The sequence below is a fragment of the Pseudophryne corroboree genome, chromosome 6, assembly GCF_028390025.1.
Source record: "Pseudophryne corroboree isolate aPseCor3 chromosome 6, aPseCor3.hap2, whole genome shotgun sequence".
NCBI classification, from domain to species: domain Eukaryota; kingdom Metazoa; phylum Chordata; class Amphibia; order Anura; family Myobatrachidae; genus Pseudophryne; species Pseudophryne corroboree.
In genome coordinates this window covers 516714773-516726927 of record NC_086449.1, presented here as the reverse complement: position 1 = coordinate 516726927, position 12155 = coordinate 516714773, and the positions used below count along the sequence as shown (strand labels likewise).

Here is a 12155-nt window from a genome sequence, read left to right as displayed (position 1 = left end):
TTTTCCTTTACTGTATAATACATGACTTAAATTGAGATATAGACATTTCAGATATGTAATTTTATTTTGGATATGATTATGTTTATTTTGTCATATACATAATTTACTTGAAATACAGTGTTAATAAAAGAAGCATGGCACCACCTTGGGAATGGACATTTATGTAAATGTATACAGTATATAGGAAGAATTTGAAGAGAAATATGTTTGGCCAAGCCTTCATTGATCCCTCATTTTCTATTGCTGGTTTATTGTTGTTATATTCATATGGGATTGTGATGCATACTACATCACTAGGTTTATTTATTTCATTAACACCAGTACTTAAAATATCACCTTACTGGTCACCACCTCTTACTCTCACCTCCAAGATTTATCTCATAATGCGCCATACTTATGGAACACCCTAACTGCCTGCCCAGAATCTACACCAGCTTTTATTTGTTGCACAACCATATGTTTGACTTGCTACTTTATCACAAGGAAGAACATTGATATTGAAGGTTAAAGATAATGAATATCATATTAAAATTGCTGTCATCTGGGGTGTGGATTATTAGATCTACACTAAAAAGGTCTACAGTCAATAAGTCTACCACTAATGGTAGACATGTATCAGGTCGACGTGGACAAAAGGTCGACAAGGTCAAAAGGTTGACATGTAATAGTAAACAGTAGAATTGTCGACAGGTTCAAAAGGTCGACAGGGTCAAAAGGTCGACATGGGGATGGTCGACACAAAAAAGGTAGACATAATTTTTTATTTTGGATGTTTTGTCATTTAACTGCCACAAACAAACCCCATTAGTGTACTGTGCCCCATCACATGGCTCACTTTGCTCGCCGTGCTTCGGGCAAGGTACCTCGCTCCACTACCGCTGCGCTCGGCACAGGTTACTATTCCCAATCATAGTCCATGTGGATGGTAAAGTATGAAAAAGTTGAAAAAAAAACTTGTGTCTACCATATGTGCATCGACCATTGGCGTCTCGACCTTCTGACCCTGTCGACCTTTTAACCCTGTCGACCTGTTGAACTGTCTATCTTTTACATGTTGACCTTTTGACCCTGTCGACCTAATGCATGTCTACCATTAGTTGTAGACCTATTGACTGTAGACCTTTTTAGTGTAGACCTATAGTCTGGATACCGTCATTTGGGATACCAAATATAATATAATATAGAATCTATAGAACCCTTTCATCAGCTTTGTGTAACTAGGCAATTGTCACTGTTTTGGTGTCAGTGCAGGTGTTCAGTGGAACATGGATCTGACAAGTTTGGTGACCCTTTTGCTGGTTTGGGTCAATTCATATCTTCTCATCTACAGCATACAACACAGAATACAACATAGGACAAACTGTACAGAAGACCAATTCTGCCCAATGATTGAAGACACTCATCATTAGAAACCTGCTTCCAGGAGGGTGATGGGACATGGTAAAATACTTATTCAAGTTAGGTTCACGTTTAATATCTATTTCAGTACTAAAGAAAATGCATCAGCATTAGAATGTTGACTTGAATTGACGGTTGTACTGTCTTTCTTTATCCCTGAGTGCCACCTTACTCACGCTGTACTGTATCTTCAGTAATGTATATAATGTAAAAATTATCAAGGAAGTGAAAAGCCCAGAAAGGATGAGCACGAGCTTGGTAAAGTGAAAGACCTCAAGAAGACTGAAAACTGAAAGTATATATATTTTTTTATTAACAGTTGCTTATATAGCACAGCATATGCCGTTGATAGGAAGGACCTGCTCGCAAGCCTACTATCTATAGGGAAATAGGCATTGATACACAAGGATATGTGCTACCTATTGCATAATCTTCCAGCCAGATTTCAAAGGTTATTAAAGGGATGTATGATATGGTCATCCAGCAATGTTGGCTATGGGTCAGGAGGATGTGAAAGTGAAGAAAGACAAATATGTGAGGTTATGTGTGCACTGTGCAGATATTTATTTAGAAAGGGAGGCATTGAAGGTTATGAGGGTGGGTTCAGAATTGGATAAACTTGTCTGAAGAGGTGAGTTTTCAGAGAACGCTTGAAGGTTTGGAGAATAGAGGTAAGTCTTATTGTTCATGGGAGGGCATTGCACAAAGTTGGAGCAGACCAGAACAAGTCCAGTAATTTTGAGTGTGAGCAAGTGGATGTGGATGAGCAAGTATGTGGGTGAGAGAAGCAGACCTTGTACAGAACGGAGAGGTCAGGTAAGGAGAAATTTTAAGTAAAGCGACGAGATGTATGTTGGTGCAGTTTGGGTAATAGCCTTGTGTATAAGTAAAGTATTTTATATTGAATACAGTAGAATACTGGTAACCAATGAAGGGAATGACAGAGTGGATCAGCAGACAATGAGGATCAGCCTCACAGCTGCATTCAAAATGGATTGTAGTGGTGAGAGACTAGTTTTGGGTAAACCAGTAAGCAGACTTTTGCGATAAGCAATGCAGGAGATAATTAGTGAATGGATTCGAATTTTGCAGTGTCTTGTGCAGAGGTTAAAGTGTGCCAGAACAGGGCGGAACTGCATTCCATTACTTGTATTTGGAGGTGGAACACGTTCCGCCTCCTCTAGCCCACCTTCCCCGCTGTGCCTTATTGATAACATTGTCCCGTCTTCCACGTTAACAGAGGAGGTGGGTGGCGCTAGATTGTCACTCCTTTAGACCGCTGCACCTCCCCCAGAAATTTCCCCTCTGATGGCGCTAGCGGCGGGAATGAGACCATCATGCGTCTGTCTCTCCTGCAGCTACACAATGGTCCTGTTGCCAGCCACTATGATCAGGTCTGTTCCTCAATTTCAGTATATTGCACTTTACAACACTCACCTCTAATTTAGTAAAAGAACAGCAGCAGAATATTACACAGCCTGCAAGTCATAGTAAAGTACTGTGACCCAGAAGAATGCAGCTCTAACACATTACCAAAGTGTATAGGTAGCATCTTAAAGTACAGCCTCAAATCTTCAATGTCTATAGGAAGTGCTTTTAATTATTTAATCCTGTTAAGCAAGGGCTAAAGGCTGGGACGGGGCGGAACTACTGTGGGAATTGTGAATAAGGAGCACTACTGTAACATGTTTAAAGGATACTACTGTGTAGCGTAATATGAATATGGGGCACTTTTGTGTGTCTTAACGTGAGTAAGGGTCACTACTATGTGGTGTAATATGAATTAGGGGCACAATATGTGGTATATACAACCCTTTTTGCAATGCACGCCGTTCCTAAACTATGGGAGGTAGAGGCACAAATTTATAGTTTGCAAGGGGGCGCCGGACACCATAGCATCAGCCCGGGATCCACTTAATGTGAGTGGGAGTAAGTAATGGGGGAAATAAGTTCCACCACCTCTCCAGGACCACTTTAAGCACTGGTCTTGTGTAAGATATGGTCATATTTTGGGTACAGTATGTTTTTTAGATGTACAGTAGTGTGCAAAAGTTTAGACAGGTGTGGAAAAAATTATGAAAGTAAGAATGCTTTCAAAATAGAAGTGTTAATAGTTTATTTTATTTTTATCAATTAACAAAATGTAAGTGAAACTGCAAAGTGAATGAACAGAAAAAAAATCTAAATTAAATCAATATTTGGTGTGACCAGCCTTTGCCTTCAAAACAGAATCAATTCTTCTAAGTACACTTGCACATAGTTTTTGAAGGAACTTGACAGGGAGGTTGTTCCAAACATATTGGAGAACTAACCACAGATCCTCTGTGGCTGTATGCTTGCTCAAATCTTTCTGTCTCTTCATGTAATCCCATTAAGGGGCCATCGCATCACTTCCAGGACTCCTTGTTCTTCTTTAAGTTGAAGATAGTTCTTAATAACATTGGCAATATGTTTGGGGTTGTTGTCCTACTGCAGAAAAATTTTAGAGCCAATCAGGCCCCTCCCTGATGGTATTGCATGATGGATAAGTACCTGCATTTCTCAGCATTGAGGACACCATTAATCCTGACCAATCCCGAACTCCATTTGCTGAAATGCAGCCCCAAACTTTCAAGGAACCTCCACCACGCTTCACTGTTGCCTGCAGACACTCATTATTGTGCCACTCTCCAGCCCTTCGGTGAACAAACAGCCTTCTGCAGCCAAATATTTCACATTTTGACTCGTCAGTCCAGTGCACCTGATGCTATTTTTCAGCACCCCAGTTCCTCTGTTTTCATGCATAGTTGAGGCGCTTGGCCTAGTTTCCACGTTAAAGGTACTGTATGGCTTTTTGGCCTCAATTCTTCCATGAAAACAACTTCTGACCAGACTTCCCCAAACAGTAGATGGGTGTACCTGGGTCCCACTGACTTCTACCAGTTCTGAGCTGATGTCACTGCTGGACATCTTCCGATTTCGAAGGGAAGTAAGCACGATGTGTCTTTAATCTGATGCACTAAGTTTCCTTTACCAACCACGGTGTCTACGGTCCTCAACATTGCCAATTTACTTGTATTTCTTCAAAAGAGCTTGAACAGCACATCTTGAAACCCCAGTCTGCTTTGAAATCTTTACCTAGGAGAGACCTTGCAGATGCAGTATAACTACCTTGTGTCTTCTTGCTGTGCTCAGTCTTGCCATGGTTAGGACCCATTACATGAAACTGCCTTCCACAACCTCACCTTTGTAGTAGAGTTTGGTTGTTCCTCACCCAGTTTTAAGGCTCCTACGCATCTGTTTCTGTTAATGACTGTGTTTCAACCTACATATAAAAATTATGATAATTTGTTTGGTATGATTGGTTAATCATACACCTGACTATAATCCTACAAAATCCTTGACTTTGGGCAAGTGTACTTAAACAAATTAATGTTGTTTTGAAGGCAAAGGGTGGTTACACCAAATATTGATTTGATTTAGATTTCTTTTCTTTTCATTTACTTTGCATATTGTTGATAAAAAATAAGATTTTACTCACCGGTAAATCTATTTCTCGTAGTCCGTAGTGGATGCTGGGAACTCCGTAAGGACCATGGGGAATAGACGGGCTCCGCAGGAGACTGGGCACTCTAAAAGAAAGATTAGGTACTATCTGGTGTGCACTGGCTCCTCCCACTATGACCCTCCTCCAGACCTCAGTTAGGATACTGTGCCCGGAAGAGCTGACACAATAAGGAAGGATTTTGAATCCCGGGTAAGACTCATACCAGCCACACCAATCACACCGTATAACTTGTGATACTACACCCAGTTAACAGTATGAAATATAACTGAGCCTCTCAACAGATGGCTCAACAATAACCCTTAGTTAGGCAATAACTACATACAAGTATTGCAGACAATCCGCACTTGGGATGGGCGCCCAGCATCCACTACGGACTACGAGAAATAGATTTACCGGTGAGTAAAATCTTATTTTCTCTGACGTCGTAGTGGATGCTGGGAACTCCGTAAGGACCATGGGGATTATACCAAAGCTCCCAAACGGGCGGGAGAGTGCGGATGACTCTGCAGCACCGAATGAGAGAACTCAAGGTCCTCCTCAGCCAGGGTATCAATTTTGTAGAATTTAGCAAACGTGTTTGCCCCTGACCAAGTTGCAGCTCGGCAAAATTGTAAAGCCGAGACCCCTCGGGCAGCCGCCCCAAGATGAGCCCACTTTCCTCGTGGAATGGGCTTTTACTGATTTAGGATGCGGCAATCCAGCCGCAGAATGCTCCAGCTGAATTGTGCTACAAATTCAGCGAGCAATAGTCTGCTTAGAAGCAGGAGCACCTATTTTGTTGGGTGCCTACAGGATAAAAAGCGAGTCAGTTTTCCTGACTCCAGCCGTCCTGGAAATATAAATTTGTAAGGCCCTGACTACGTCCAGTAACTTGGAATCTTCCAAGTCCCTAGTAGCCGCAGGCACTACAATAGGTTGGTTCAAGTGAAAAGCTGATACCACCTTAGGGAGAAACTGGGGACGAGTCCTCAATTCTGCCCTATCCATATGGAAAATCAGATAAGGGCTTTTACATGACAAAGCCGCCAATTCTGACACACGCCTGGCCAAAGCCAAGGCCAATAACATGACCACTTTCCACGGGAGATATTTCAAATCCACAGTTTTAAGTGGCTTAAACCAATGTGATTTTAAGAAACTCAACACCACGTTGAGATCCCAAGGTGCCACAGGAGGCACAAAAGGGGGCTGAATATGTAGCACTCCCTTTACAAATGTCTGAACTCCAGGCAGTGAAGCCAGTTCTTTCTGGAAGAAAATCGACAGAGCCGAAATCTGGACCTTAATGGAACCCAATTTTAGGCCCATAGTCACCCCTGACTGTAGGAAGTGCAGAAAACGACCCAGCTGAAATTCCTCTGTTGGGGCCTTCCTGGCCTCACACCACGCAACATATTTTCGCCAAATACGGTGATAATGGTTTGCGGTTACTTCTTTCCTGGCTTTTATCAGCGTAGGAATGACTTCTTCCGGAATGCCCTTTTCCTTTAGGATCCGGAATTCAACCGCCATGCCGTCAAACGCAGCCACGGTAAGTCTTGGAACAGACAGGGCCCCTGCTGTAGCAGATCCTGTCTGAGCGGTAGAGGCCATGGGTCCTCTGATATCATTTCTTGAAGTTCTGGGTACCAAGCTCTTCTTGGCTCATCCGGAACCACAAGTATCGTTCTTACTCCTCGTTTTCTTATTATTCTCAGTACCTTTGGTATGAGAGGCAGAGGAAGGAATACATAAACCGTCTGGTACACCCACGGTGTCACTAGAGCGTCCACAGCTATTGCCTGAGGGTCCCTTGACCTGGCGCAATATCTAGTTTTTTGTTTAGGCGGGACGCCATCATGTCCACCTGTGGCCTTTCCCAACGGTTTAACAACAGTTGGAAGACTTCTGGATGAAGTCCCCACTCTCCCGGGTGTAGGTCGTGTCTGCTGAGGAAGTCTGCTTCCCAGTTGTCCACTCCCGGAATGAACACTGCTGACAGTGCTAAGACGTGATTTTCCGCCCATCGGAGAATCCTTGTGGCTTCTGCCATCGCCATCTTGCTACTTGTGTCGCCCTGTCGGTTTACATGGGCGACTGCCGTGATGTTGTCTGATTGGATCAGTACCGGCTGGTTTTGAAGCAGAGGCCTTGCCAGACTTAGGGCATTGTAAATGGCCCTCAGTTCCAGAATATTTATGTGTAGGGACGACTCCTGACTTGACCAAAGTCCTTGGAAATTTCTTCCCTGTGTGACTGCCCCCCAGCCTCGAAGGCTGGCATCCGTGGTTACCAGGACCCAGTCCTGTATGCCGAATCTGCGGCCCTCTTGAAGATGAGCACTCTGCAGCCACCACAGTAGAGATACCCTGGTCCTTGGAGACAGGGTTATCAGCCGATGCATCTGAAGATGCGATCCCGACCACTTGTCCAAGAGGTCCCACTGAAAGGTTCTTGCATGGAACCTGCCGAATGGAATTTTGCTTCGTAAGAAGCTACCATTTTTCCCAGGACTCGTGTGCAGTGATGCACCGATACCTGTTTTGGTTTCAGGAGGTCTCTGACTAGAGATGACAGCTCCTTGGCTTTCTCCTGCGGGAGAAACACTTTTTTCTGTTCTGTGTCCAGAACCATCCCCAGGAACAGTAGGCGTGTGGTAGGAACCAGCTGTGACTTTGGAATGTATAGAATCCATCCGTGCTGTTGTAGCACTTCCCGAGATAGTGCTACTCCGACCAACAACTGCTCCTTGGACCTCGCCTTTATAAGGAGATCGTCCAAGTACGGGATAATTAAAACTCCCTTTTTTCGAAGGAGTATCATCATTTCTGCCATTACCTTGGTAAAGACCCTCGGTGCCGTGGACAATCCAAACGGCAGTGTTTGGAATTGGTAATGGCAATCCTGTACCACAAATCTGAGGTACTCCTGGTGAGGATGGTAAATGGGGACATGTAGGTAAGTATCCTTGATGTCCAGGGATACCATGTAATCCCCCTCCTCCAGGCTTGCAATAACCGCCCTGAGCGATTCCATCTTGAACTTGAATTTTTTTATGTATGTGTTCAAGGATTTCAAATTTAAAATGGGTCTCACCGAACCGTCCGGTTTCGGTACCACAAACAGTGTGGAATAGTAACCCCGTCCTTGTTGAAGTAGGGGCACCTTGACTATCACCTGCTGGGAATACAGCTTGTGAATTGCCTCTAGCACAGCCTCCCTGCCTGAGGGAGTTGTCGGCAAGGCAGATTTGAGGAAACGGCGGGGGGGAGACGCCTCGAATTCCAGCTTGTACCCCTGAGATACTACTTGAAGGATCCAGGGATCCACCTGTGAGCGAGCCCACTGATCGCTGAAATTTTTGAGGCGGCCCCCCACCGTACCTGGCTACGCCTGTGGAGCCCCCGCGTCATGCGGTGGACTCAGAGGAAGCGGGGGAAGAATTTTGATTCTGGGAACTGGCTGACTGGTGCAGCTTTTTCCCTCTTCCCTCGTCTCTGTGCAGAAAGGAAGCGCCTTTGACCCGCTTGCTTTTCTGAAGCCGAAAGGACTGTACCTGATAATACAGTGCTTTCTTAGGCTGTGAGGAAACCTGAGGTAAAAAATTTTCTTCCCAGCTGTTGCTGTGGATACGAGGTCCCAGAGACCATCCCCAAACAATTCCTCACCCTTATAAGGCTCTATGTGCCTTTTAAAGTCAGCATCACCTGTCCAGTGTCGGGTCTCTAATACCCTCCTGACAGAATGGACATTGCATTAATTCTGGATGCCAGCCGGCAAAATATCCCTCTGTGCATCCCTCATATATAAGACGACGTCTTATGTTCGCAAAATAGTATCCCTGTTTGACAGGGTTACAGACCACGCTGCAGCAGCACTATCTGCAGGTCTCAGCCTAGTACCTGAGTGTGTAAATACAGACTTCAGGATAGCCTCCTGCTTTTTATCAGCAGGTACCTTCAAAGTGGCCGTATCCTAAGACGGCAGTGCCACCTTTTTTGACAAACGTGTGAGCGCCTTATCCACCCTAGGGGATATCTCGCAGCGTAACTTATCCTCTGGCGGGAAAGGGTACGCCATCAGTAACTTTTTAGAAATTACCAGTTTCTTATCGGGGGAACCCACGCTTTTTCACACTTCATTCACTCATTTGATGGGGGAACAAAACACTGCCTGCTTTTTCTCCCCAAACATAAAACCCTTTTTTAGTGGTACTTGGGTTAATGTCAGAAATGTGTAACACATTTTTTATTGCCGGGATCATGTAACGGATGTTCCTAGTGGATTGTGTATATGTCTCAACCTCGTCGACACTGGAGTCAGACTCCGTGTCGGCATCTGTGTCTGCCATCTGAGGGAGCGGGCGTTTTTGAGCCCCTGATGGCCTTTGAGACGCCTGGGCAGGCGCGGGCTGAGAAGCCGGCTGTCCCATAGCTGTTACGTCATCCAGCCTTTTATGTAAGGAGTTGACACTGTCGGTTTATACCTTCCACCTATACATCCACTCTGGTGTCGGCCCCACAGGGGGCGACATCACATTTATCGGCATCTGCTCTGCCATCATATAAGCCTCCTCATCAAACGTGTCGACACAGCCGTACCGACACACCGCACACACACACAGGGAATGCTCTGACTGAGGACAGGACCCCACACAGCCCTTTGGGGAGACAGAGAGAGAGTATGCCAGCACACACCAGAGCGCTATATAATTTTGGGATTAACACTATATTGAGTGAATTTTTCCCAATAGCTGCTTGTATATACAATATTGCGCCTAAATTTTGTGCCCCCCCTCTCTTTTTAACCCTTTGAGCCTGAAAACTACAGGGGAGAGCCTGGGGAGCTGTCTTCCAGCTGCACTGTGAAGAGAAAATGGCGCCAGTGTGCTGATGGAGAAGCCCCGCCCCTTTTTCAACTGACTTTCTCCCGCTTTTTCTGGAATACTGGCAGGGGTAATTTTACATCTTATAGCCTCTAGGACTATATATGATGTAGATTTGCCAGCCAAGGTGTCATATATTGCCCTCAGGGCGCCCCCCCCCAGCGCCCTGCACCCTCAGTGACCGGAGTGTGAAGTGTGCATGAGGAGCAATGGCGCACAGCTGCAGTGCTGTGCGCTACCTTGGTGAAGACCGAAGTCTTCTGCCGCCGATTTTCCGGACCTCTTCTTGCTTCTGGCTCTGTAAGGGGGACGGCGGCGCGGCTCCGGGAACGAACACCAAGGCCAGTTCCATGCGGTCGATCCCTCTGGAGCTAATGGTGTCCGGTAGCCTAAGAAGCCCAAGCTAGCTGCAAGCAGGTAGGTTCGCTTCTTCTCCCCTTAGTCCCTCGATGCAGTGAGCCTGTTGCCAGCAGGTCTCACTGTAAAATAAAAAACCTAAAATAAACTTTCTTTCTAGGAGCTCAGGAGAGCCCCTAGTGTGCATCCAGCTCGGCCGGGCACAGAAATCTAACTGAGGTCTGGAGGAGGGTCATAGTGGGAGGAGCCAGTGCACACCAGATAGTACCTAGGGGGTAATTCCAAGTTGATCGCAGCAGGAATTTAGTTAGCAATTGGGCAAAACCATGTGCACTGCAGGGGAGGCAGATTTAACATGTGCAGAGAGAGTTAGATTTGGGTGGGTTATTTTATTTCTGTGCAGGGTAAATACTGGCTGCTTTATTGTTACACTGCAAATTAGATTGCAGATTGAACACACCCCACCCAAATCTAACTCTCTCTGCACATGTTAAATCTGCCTCCCCTGCAGTGCACATGGTTTTGCCCAATTGCTAACTAAATTTCTGCTGCGATCAACTTGGAATTACCCCCCTAATCTTTCTTTTAGAATGCCCAGTCTCCTGCGGAGCCCGTCTATTCCCCATGGTCCTTACGGAGTTCCCAGCATCCACTAGGACGTCAGAGAAAAAACTATTAACACTTCTATTTTTGAAAGCATTCGCACTTTGCAGCATTTTTTCCACACCTGCCTAAGGGGTCTATTCATACCCAAATGCAGCCACGCTTCTGTATGCAGTTGATGCATTCAAGTGGTCTGCGCATGCATGTGCAAGACCCTTCTCCTTGCAACCGCATGCTATAAGGATGCGGGTGCAAGGTGATTGACAGAGGCAGCCATCAGGGGAAGCGTTGAAGTGGCATTGCGGGGGCATTGTGGGTAAAATGAGAGTGTGGTAGGAGCATTTTCAGGGCAACTGCATGACGTCACACGCAGCCACTCCAATGAAAAACATGGTGGCCCCAGCATGTGAGTAGATGGACGCAGATCTTGCTGCGGGAAGCAAGATCTGCATCCATCCCTGAATAACCCCCTAAAACTTTTGCACAGTATTGTATGTAACATAATTTTGAGACAGATTGAATGTGGGGAACAAAGGACAGTGCAGAGTCAAGTTTGACACCTCGGGAGCGAACTTGTGTGGAAGGGTTGATTATTGAGTTACAGTATCAATCAACAGTGATATATACAGATGATACTGAAATCCAAACGAGCTGATTAGTTTGCCAAGAGATGTGGTATAGATTGAGAAAAGCAGAGGACCTTAGACTGAGCCTTGTGGTACTCCAACTGATAAAGGTAGCGAAAGGAGGTGGATTCAGAGAAATTAATACTGAAAGAGCGATTAGATAGGTAGGATGAGAACCAAGAAAGGGCTATGCCCTGAAGACCTAGGGATTGTAGTGTTTGTATGAGAAGAGAGAGGTCAACAGTGTCAAAAGCAGCAGAGAGATCTAGGAGAATAAGAAGTCAATGGACTTTTAACCTTATCATTATCTACCTTAGGGCCTAATTCAGACCTGGTTGCTGCAGCGGCAACGATCACAGGTTGAAGTTCAGTGAGGTGTGCTCATCACCTCTGTATTGTGCAGTTGGGACAGCTGTTATATTTGTATGTAGTTACGTAATTTTTCACATTCCATCATCTATATAAAAACACACCACCAGAATTTTTGTCACAACCATTTGTCCATTGCAGCATACTGATTAAAAGGCCTGGGCTAATTGCTTGTATTTGCCTCAAGGCCACAAATTGCCAACCCTTCCTTGGAGACAGCTTTATCTCTATGTTGTTACCAACCACAAGTCAGACCTGCAGTTGATGTGTGGCATCTCCTCTGACAGAGAGCTCTCATCAAGAGCACTCTCACAATGCCAATACGACAGGCTGGCTGAAGGGGAGCACCTGTGGATGCCTAACCACAAAGGCTTCTCCCATGGGCCTGACT

The 12155-nt window shown here is 45.3% G+C and overlaps 1 protein-coding gene across 1 annotated transcript in view; it reads right to left on the bottom strand.

Annotated features, from left to right (window-relative positions):
- PTPRR (protein tyrosine phosphatase receptor type R) overlaps nt 1–12155 on the bottom strand; it is a 415965-nt gene that overhangs the window by 356561 nt on the left and 47249 nt on the right. The window lies entirely within an intron of this gene.